We start from the raw sequence: 10409 nt of genomic DNA on the forward strand, positions 1-10409 counted from the left end.
AATAGAGGGGACAGCAGCATGCATAGGGGGTATGACTTTATTCAGTTCTCTGTAATCCACAGTCACATGCCAGGAGCCATGTGGCTTTTTTACTGGCCATACTGGAGAATTGAAAGGACTATGGGTGGGCTTTATAATACCCACCTTTTCCAGCTCATGGATAGTTTCTCCAACCTCTTTATGTCCTCCAGGCAGTTTGTATTGTTTGGTATTGGTCACATGCAAAGGTATAGGCAGGTGCCTACCATGACCCCTCAGAACTGCCTTCCCCAACAGGTACTCTCAGTCTAAACTCACCTGCAGTGGTCTGCAACCATAGACCCTGCAGGATATCAATCCCCAAAATATACTCACGGATAAGAGATATATACCCAGTACACTCTTTTGGGGGTAGACACCCTATTCCCAAAGGGATTTGGGCTTGTTTCACTCTGATAGCCTTACCCCCATATCCAACTAGGAGAGTGGCGGTCCTGGGGAAACTACTCAGGGTTACCAGAATCAGTGAACAGTCAGCCCCTGTGTCTGCCAGAGCTAGGATACATTGTATGTTCACTTCACAGGAGACCAATGGATAGCTATTCCAACATGTAGCCTCCTGTTTCCCCCTAGTCCCTCGGGGCAGAAACGGCAGAAACCTTGACCTTCCCCTCAGTCAAACCATGTTCCCCAATCATCTTCCTGTGTGGGCTCCAGTGAGATTGGCTCGCTCTCCAGCAGGAAGTCTTGCAAACACACAGGTCGGGCTTGTGGCTCTGGCTCTGACCTCTGCCTCTTTGGTCTTAATGGCTGGAACTGCTGCTCTGGTTTCAGCTGTTGCCATAGCTCTAGTAAGATCTAATTTGACTTCCCATCTAAATCCCTTCCATCTGCTCCTGCCAGTATTAAATCAACCCATATATGCATCCTCGTAACCTTCATGGGATCCTTTAAGTTCTTCTTGGGAGTAGAAGACCTTATTTGTCTTTGTGTTCTCATTGCTTCAACCTCTCCTAAGTCTGCTAGTGTACATGTCACCTTGCTTATAGGCTGCCCTAATTGAGGGGAAAGAATGACCACTAGAGACCCAAAGAGGGATGTGGGAGGCATTTGAAGAACAATATTTCTCAACTCGGTAGTGAAAATCTCTTCATCTGGGCCATAATTCTCTGGATTATACATGGCATTTCTTATGTCTAGGTCTCACAACTCCTGTTGGAGGTCAGCATATGTCTGCCATCTAACAGGAGAGGTGGCAGATCACCCTGACTGGGCCACACAGCACAAAGTGCAGCCATAAGTCAATCGAAGAGGGAGTAATTCCTTCGGGTCTGATGTCCATTTTGTAATTGCTGCCTGCTTTCCCATCACTGATCCCAACGGAACAATATCATCCACCCCTAAGTACCACAGACACAGGAGCCAAGCTGATATTGACTCTGAGGGCTTCTGCCTAAACCGGGAGCCCAAATCCAGCAGCTCAGCCTGAGTATAGGGGTGGTCCATAGAGTGCCCCACGACCTGGGGAGGGGACTACTCCTCTCCTAGGGGAACTTTGAGCTGCTGGGTCTTTATTTTCTTTACAGCCACTGGGCATGCTTTCAATACAGGAGGGGTCAGTGCCTCTGGCAGCACCCCTTCATCCTTCCCCAGCTCCTCCATTTCCGGGGCTGATGGCCCCTTTCTCTCCCCTCCCCTGAGTGCCTCCTCTGCCACAACCTTTAGCTTTTCTACTGTGCCTCACAGCAATGCTAGCTCAGTCTTCAGCAGCTCTTACCTTCACCTTAATTCTCTGCATCTGGCCTTCTCGTCCTCCTCCTGTGCTTCCCTTAGACAATCCACTGTCTGCCCCCTCTGGGGGGCAGCCCGCTGAAGCACCGCACCCATAAGGGCAGCCTTTCTTTCTCCTTACTAATCAATGAGCACTGTGGACTTCGCCACTTGTCTTGCCAAAGGCTTTCAGCCCCTGGCAAGTTCGCTGTGTGGGGCAGTTGGGGTTCTTATGGCCAGTATTCTCACGGAATTTTAACCACCTGATGATGTTACTGGCCTGTTGCTAGGCTACCTACTGGCCACACCCCTCTTTCTCACTTGGATGGCACCACCAGTACCAGAGAGGTTTGAGGTCTAAGGCATCTGCAGCGCACCTGTGGGTGTGGCTTGCTCACCCAGGAGCCCTAGGGCAGGAGTCTCTCAATCTCTAGAAAACAGCACAGTATCAGGCACATAGCAGACTTTCAACAAATTATTGTAAATGGATGGATGAATGAAATACACATTGAAAGAAATACTTGGCTGTTCATTCTCCAGAAGCCATCACTATGGCTTTGTTTTTGCTGTAAAAGAGCCCTGATCACAATAAAGCTTTAACTCCACAGGAGGGAGCTGTCCTCTCTTCTAAGTAGCGCCCTCCCTTCCAGCAGGCTGCTGGTGAGAGGTGAGGCTGTGGATGGGGTCAGATGCCACATCACATGCCCTTCCTTTGCCTCTGGACTGTCCTGCGTTCTGGTTTAAAGAAGTCTGGGTTAGCTCTATGGAGTCCTGGATGCTCCACCGCTTTGAAACTGAGGGCTTGCTTGTTGCAAAACCTCTGCCTGTTTTGTTCCCTGTTAGTGGAAACCTCTGTTTGGGAGCAGACTAACATTTCTTCTTTTTCTTAAATGATTTTGACACTTTTAAAGAGTACCTTATGGAATGTTCTTTCTCAGTGCATCATACAATGTTGGTGTCTCATTACTGGCAATGCTATCTTTAATCATTTGGTTAAGCTGGTGCTTGTCAGGCTTTCCACTCTAACGTTACTTTTGTAATTTATATCTATATTGTGGAGAACAAAATATTCTGTTTTCTAATATACTTTAACCAACTAATTTTGTCATCTGTTGATGTTCTTGCATGTAACAATTATTACTGTGGTGCTTGCCAAGTGGTATTTTTTCCCCCATCATTCCTTCTACATTTTCCATTCAAATTCAGTAGCTGGAGCTTTCTTTTCTCCCCCAGTTACTTATTTATTTGTTAAAGTATCCATTTATATCAATATGGACTTACAGAAATTTATCATACTCTATTCTATATTATCTATCTTATTCTATGCTCATTATTTTTGTTACTCAAATTTTTCCAGGTTTGGCCAGTGAAGGTATTTTTAAGTTGGTGCCTCTGTCTTTGGCCATGTCCCCATCCTGTAGTTGTTCTAACCTTGTCTAGAATGAGCCAGTTCTCTAGGGACTGCTGATAGCTTTTCCTGGAGAATGATATGTAAAAACCAGAGTCGGCACTAGGCGTGCTTATTGCTGTTAGGGTCCGTTTCTTCTAGACCCTCTCAACAGACAGAATGAACACACATATGTATGAACACACATATGTACATACATCAATACCCTATAGTTGTTTTAAAAATAGAGTCAAATTTTAGATTAAGATTGACATTTACTAAAATCTGATTAGAAGAGGAAGAAATGGAGAAGCACAATACAACAGTGGTTCAGCTCCTTAGCCTTCTCAATTCTAAGAAGTTATAAATATTCTTTTATATACCTTTACATGGAACAAATGTGCAGAAATAGATCAGTAACTTGAGCAACATGTCAAGGGTTTCTCCTTGCCATTTTTCTTCATAGTTTCTACTCATAGTGTGTACATAGGTTCAAGTTTCCTTCCCATAAAAGACTTCATTATAAAGGCAAATAGTAAAACTTTATAGAAGAGAAGCCTGGCAGATACCTTCTTTATCAAATGATCAAAGAGAGCATCACCAGTAATAGGACAAGTCAAAATCATGCACACCCGATAGGATACAGTAAGAAGCACAAAGTATCTCTCCTGTGATATTCCTACCAAAGATGCATGACCTGAATCTAACCAGGAGGAAACAGACAAGACCCAACTGAGGCAAAGTCTACAATATAACTGATCCACACTGCTCAAAAGAATCAAGGTCACAAAGGAAAGACTGAGAAATTGTTCTGAATTGAAGGAGACTAACGAGAAATAACTAAATGCAACACATGATTCTGAACTGGATCGTTTTGCTGTAAATGACTTTATTAAGGAAACTGGAAAAACTTGACTGGTATCTGAGAACAAGACAGTAGTCATGTATGCGTATTAATCTTCTGAGTTTGATGTTGTATTGTGGTTATGTGAGGGAATCTCCTTGTTGGTAGGAAATACACACTACAGCATTCAGATATCATGGAATTGTGTCCATAGCTTGCTTCCAAAGGTGTAGGGGGAAAAAAATCTTTCTGCTGTATCGGCAACTTTTCTATAAGTGGTGATTTGTTTTAAAATTAAAAAAAAAAACTAATTAATTAATTAACCAAGCGAGAAAATTTGTGAGAGAAAAGATTTTTGAAAAATTTAGAGGTTTAGTCCAGTAAATTCTACATCTGAATACTATGAGCTCCAAAAAGACAAAAGAGAGTAAACAGAAGGAGACAAAATTATTGAAGAAGTGTAATAGAAGAAAACGTCTCAGGCATTTTCCCCACAGGATACAATTTCTCAGATTAAAGGCCCTACCAGGAATTCAGTGCAGTAAATGGAAAAGACCAAGAAATATCATCATGAAATTTTAGGACACTGGAGATAAAAGAAGATACAAAGAACTTCTGGGGGGATAAAAAAGTCACATACTCTTTATAAGGCAATTGTTGACTGAAGAGCAGCTCATTTCTCTTTACCAAGCCTCAAGTCAATAAAAAAATTTTTATAAGGCAGAGACTGAAATGTTCAGAACTAGAAAAGACACACACTAGTCAAAAGGGTTTTTTTTCCCCAACAAAAAATCAGGTCATTTTCTACTCAAGATAAAGTTAAATTGTAATCAGAAAATACTCAAATTAGCCTCTCAGTCCTTTTCTTTAATGAGATTGCTTCTTGAATGGTGAGAATAATCAGAGCAGAGACTTGAGACCCACCTGCTACTTATCCTGGGAAGGCTGACGGACAGAGGAGAAGGATAAGACTTTCCTTATAGCCTTGGGTATCCTTGTAGAGCCCAAGGAAAAGGTATGTGGACACTAGCTTGTCTTGGTCAATTCAGCTGCTACAGCAAAATACCACAGACTGCGTGGCTTATGAATAGTTTATTTCTCACAGCTCTGAGTCTGAAAGCCCAGGATAAGGGTGCCAACATGAGGCCCTCTTTCTGGGTTGCAGGCTTCTCATTGTGTCTGCACATGGTGGAAGGAGCAAGTGGGCTCTCTGGGGTCTCTTTTATTAGGGCATTAATCCCATTCATGAAGGGCTCCACTCTCATAACCTAATCACCCCCAAAGGCCCACTTCCTAATGCCATCACTCTGAGGGTAGGAATTTAACATATAAATTTGGGGAGATAGTCTGACCATAGCAGAGCCTCACTGACCTGACTTCCTCAGCTCCAGTGAACCCAGGATGAGGGAGAAGCCAGATCAGGGGCCGGCTAGTGACAAATCCAACCCATCCTGTTTTAGCTCTCAAGAATTTGGGTTACAAAGGACAGAAACCTGCTGGTGGTGGATGCTGGACCACTGTTAAATAAGTTGGGTCCTGTACAGGCAGGGAGTGAGGTATGTGCTGCCATCAGGGAGAAGGGGAGACAGAGAAGGACCTCAGCGTTTGAGGAACAAGAGGGCAAACTCTGTCCTGACTCTTCTCCCAGCTGTCCCTGGGTGGCTCCTCAGGACTCCCTCCTCGCCTTGGATGCCCTGCTGAATCCTTAAAATAAGGCCCCTTTACTCAAGCTTGCATGACTCTTGTTCATTGGAAAAGCATCCTCAGACTGGGGCACACAAGCCCTGATAGGCCTGCTCCTTAGGGCATTCAAATAGTGACAGATGCTGCCAGCCTCCCTGTGCCTCACAGCATCCCTGAACATGGTCCATGTGAGCAAAACAGATTCCTGGGTTGAAGTCTCAGAAAATATGGACTCATGTGCAAATGGTCAGAGATAGAGCCTGAGAATATGTGTTTTCAACATCTCTCTGGAATATTCTAATTTGCAAGTCAGTTTGGGAAATCACTATAGGCTACTATTTCTAAATACAGACCCTTAACTCATTTCTACAGTGTAAGTGTGGCTCTTTTTATAATTTGGAACAGAATTTCCATTGCAGAGATAAGAAAGCCCTTTTATTACAGATGCCTATACTATCTCCCAACCCCATAAAAGCGATAGGCAAAAACTTCGGTAACCTTTATGTTTCCCTGAGAAGTGAGCTCCCTTGTATGGAAACATTTACCTTGGTCTGTACATGCAAGTTCATAGAAATTAGAAAGAAGAAAGCTCCTTACTGAGTAAGCAGCTAGCCCGGCTCCTGTCCCCCAGAAGTTGCTGAGTCCTACACCAGGGTCACACTGACAGAGGGATGGACAGGGTGGGACTCAGTACATTTTATGACCTGCAATAACAGTCCAAGTGATGCAGTGGAGATAAAAGCACTAATCAAATTTCATGCTTCAGGGCGTGAACTGATTACTGCTGGGTAGAGAGGGGATTTATTCCCTGTGGTGCTGACAGGCACAGGAGACTGGCTCCATTCTGCGAAGCTTCACACACTACTGGCAGCTTCCAAAAAGGAGGCTCCATAAGTCTTGCAGCCCCCTGGCTGGGCTTCTGTGGTTTCTCAGATCAAAGGCAGAGGGATGCCCTAAGAGAAGCTTCTCAGGCAAATGATTTGCAGAGAAATAACAACAAGGTCTGTGAGGAATATACCTGGAGAAGCTCTAGAGGGCTTGTGTGTCAAGTTCTAGTCCAACCTGTAGAAGGAGGATAATCCGTGTGGTCTCTCCTACTTTCTATTTGGTATCTTAACTTCTGTGAGAATCAGTCTCACCATCTGTGAAATTGGGATGCTAATAATAGTTCCTACTTCATGAAATGGCTGTGAAGATGAAAGTGAGCAAGACTGGGCTATGGGACAGAATTAGAGGAAGTGCCCCAAAACTATTAAGGTGGCAACCTGAGAGACATCAGAGCCCAGGCCCTTGTCTGCAAGACAGCAATTCATCCACCTAACAGCTCTGGGTAGTTAACATCTTTGGCTTTGGATTAGAAGCATACAGATAGACCTAAAGTCTAAAATGTTTTTAAGATAACTATAAAGCCAAAGAAATCATACACCTAGTAATTATTCAACCCCTAAGGCAATTCTCGGGTCCCAGAACTTGCACCAACAGGAAGCAGGCTGCCAACACTCTTTGACATCGGAAACCTTTGTTCTCCCAGTGCTCATCTAGAACATGGCCATGGAGGGCAACACAGAGGGAAGATTCTTCCAGGAACAGAGCTGGGCACTGAGTGGTCACCCACCCATGGGCATTACAGTGGTAACTCTATCCTATCCCCAGAACTTCTCCAGCCCCAAGGAGCCTCCCAGTTGGAACTGAGAGGAGACTAAGCCAAAACTCCTAGTGCACCCCTCCAATCTGCTCTAGGATGCTGGGGCTCAAGCCAGTCCCCCTGCTAGAAGTCTGGTTCCTCTTTCCTCTTCCTCATTCCTCCTACTTACTCTTTAGATCTTAGATGAAATCAGTGCACAGTTACCCAAAATCTTCCCTAACCACCCAGGCCACAGAACACTTCCCTCCTTTAGAATTCTATACAACTCTTTTTACTAAGCTTCAGTGCTGTGCATGATGATCATATAAGGTAATATATTTCAGAGAGAAGAGCTCTGGCTTTGAAGACAGGCCCTGGCACCACCACTTGTTAACTGAGTCAACTGTGGAAAGTTCTTTACCTCTCTGACTCAGGGTTCTCATCTGTTAAATGCAGATAATCATACTTTGTAGGGTAATTTTAAAGATTAAAATAATATATATAAATTACCTGGCACACAGTAGGCATTTTATATACTGATGCTCCATTTTCATATTCTTCATAGGCTCATGCCCACAATTAGTGTCAAGAAATATTTGTAAATGAGGACTAAAGTAACATTTGGGTAAGGCTCTTTGCTGTTTCCAAAATACTAGCTAAGGAGATCAAACCTAAGTTTGTGTCCATAGCAAATGCAGTTTGTGTCCGTTTTCTAATAGTTCTGGAAGCAGATGATCAGTGGAGCATAGATTCCAGTTGAGGATCTGGACCTAAACATCCAAATATCGAGAATCCAAGGATGGAATGGAGTCTGTGTATCAACAATAGAAATATGGCACAAATAGAAATATGGGATAGAAATCTATTTCCCAATGGAAATTAGAACAAAGTAGGTGAAATATCCCTAAAGGGGATCTGAGCAATAGGCTCAAGAATCAGAGACCAGCATTAAGAAGGACTTTGTAACAGAATCAAGCCTTCTTCCTCAGGCTCCACACTTTTCCTTAGTTCCGATAGAGTCAGATACCAGTTCTGGTCTGATCTGCAGATCAGGCAGGACCACGGAGGTGCCTGAGCGATGTGTGCTCCCATAGCGCCCTGCAGGCAGATACTGACATGCATACTCTCTTAAAAACTAAACAAAAAAAGGGGGGAAAACCTTCAAAGCGTATAATCTGATTTATTTTATGTCTTCTCCAAGAGCAACCATGTTCTATTTCTATATTCCTAAAAAAAAAGGTATAAGACAGTATAGAGCTCCCAAAACAGAAACGCAGAAGGAAGGGGCTGCTGCTGTGGGATGGTGTCTAGAAATGCAACTTGATAATTCCACATTTGTATTACAGGAAAAAAAATACAAGCATCTTCCATTCACCCATCAATGTCCCAGTGATCCTGGGGCCATTGCCTTCTTGCTCTCCATAGTTTAATGATCTTTCTTGAAAGGCTTCTGTGTGTACCAGGGGAACACAAACCAAGCCCAGCCAGCCATGACTGGGTTGGTCTCCCTGATTTATCACTGGACGTCCTCACATTTCCCCACCTCAGCTTCCTTTCCTGCCATCAAGCATTGCACCACCAAGAGCCTCGGAAAAGACTCATAATTCAGTACGACAATATCAAAACCATTAAGACTACGTACATCAGCGAAACTGCCTCACTGCTGTCTCCACTTCAGCTTGTAAAGATATGTCACAGCACACACAGGCCCCTCGAGCCCTGGACTTGACAGGTTGCACTCAGAAGGCCACTTCTAAGACGAAAGCCATTTTTCATTCCAGGACTCTGTCTATGGGGGCCTCAAAATGCTGCGTAGTAAATGCTGATGATGATAGCTCTCGAGGATTACCCAGGCATGGCCCATTGCTCAAATCCCAAAACTGGTGATCAGATCTAGTTTGGCATATCTCAAAACATATACTCAATCATGCATGTACACTGAAACATGGCTATCAATCCCCCCTTACTTGCCATTGGGGAAAATACATACCCTACAGTGCAAGAATCCACTCACCAGATTTATAAATGAACTAATCAGGTTGGTGTCAAGTCAAGATCCATAAATCAAGTCTACTAATCTCTCAAATTCCCAGATAACCAGAACAATTTTTGGAGCCTAGTGGAGAAGACATGTTTCCTGGAACCCATATAATTTGACCAGTCCTGAAACTATCAAACTTCAATGGCCGTTGGTCTACAGGCTGCTTCCTGAGGCCATTCAGCTTCCTCTGCTTAGCCCCACATCACAACTTCCACCTCTAGGCAGAACAGCAAAATTTGAGACACAGGAGAGAGAAAGCTAGGCTACAGCTGGTTAAATCCCACCCACCTGGGAGAGCAAGGGGCTCCAATAGCATGGGCCTGGGAAGGGTGGACCCAGTGGTGGGCCAGTAAGTGTTTAAAAACCAACTCTTGTTGTCTAATTTGAATCATGTTTTTTTGTTGTTGAGAGATAAAACTAATAATGATAAGGTTGAGCTTTTATTACATCAGGAGCTGTGCATGTTCAACATTAAAAAACAGAACCAGGTCTGAGGGTCCCTTCTCCCCATGCCTCATCTTCACAGCATATCTCACTATTGTTCAGAAATCAACGTGGCCAGGGACCATTTGGATCATGCTTTCTATTGAGAGACAAGGTCTGATATTTGGAGCAGCACAGCAGCAAACAGGTCACATACTCTAAAGTACCTCGCTGTAATGTGTGCACGTGGATGTGGGATGGTAAGTAAAACCAACCAGGTGTGAATGATTCCCCTTGATGCGTAGGACACTCAGCCCCATGAAATCTCCAGTCATTCATGTCCGATAGTTTTATTTTTCTTTTTCAGAAATAACTTGGTAAAAGTGTTAGTGGAAAAGAAAATAGTTATATCAAGGAATATTCAAAGCTCTCAAAATCAAATGAGTGTTTGTTCACTTTTAGTCTCAGAGTAAGCACCCCCCTCCTTACACCTGAGGCAGTGGCCAGGCGAAGGTGTTGGCCTCAAATAGGGAGTGGTAGAAAGTGACTTTTCATGGAAGCTGAATACCTCTGGCCAATTATTGGGCTCTATCTGACTATTACATCTAGAAACCATAGATTCTTAGACAATACAAAGAGGATGAGCCTGTAGGACGTA

Source organism: Manis javanica, chromosome 2 (assembly GCF_040802235.1).
Source record: "Manis javanica isolate MJ-LG chromosome 2, MJ_LKY, whole genome shotgun sequence".
Classification (NCBI taxonomy): Eukaryota; Metazoa; Chordata; class Mammalia; order Pholidota; family Manidae; genus Manis; species Manis javanica.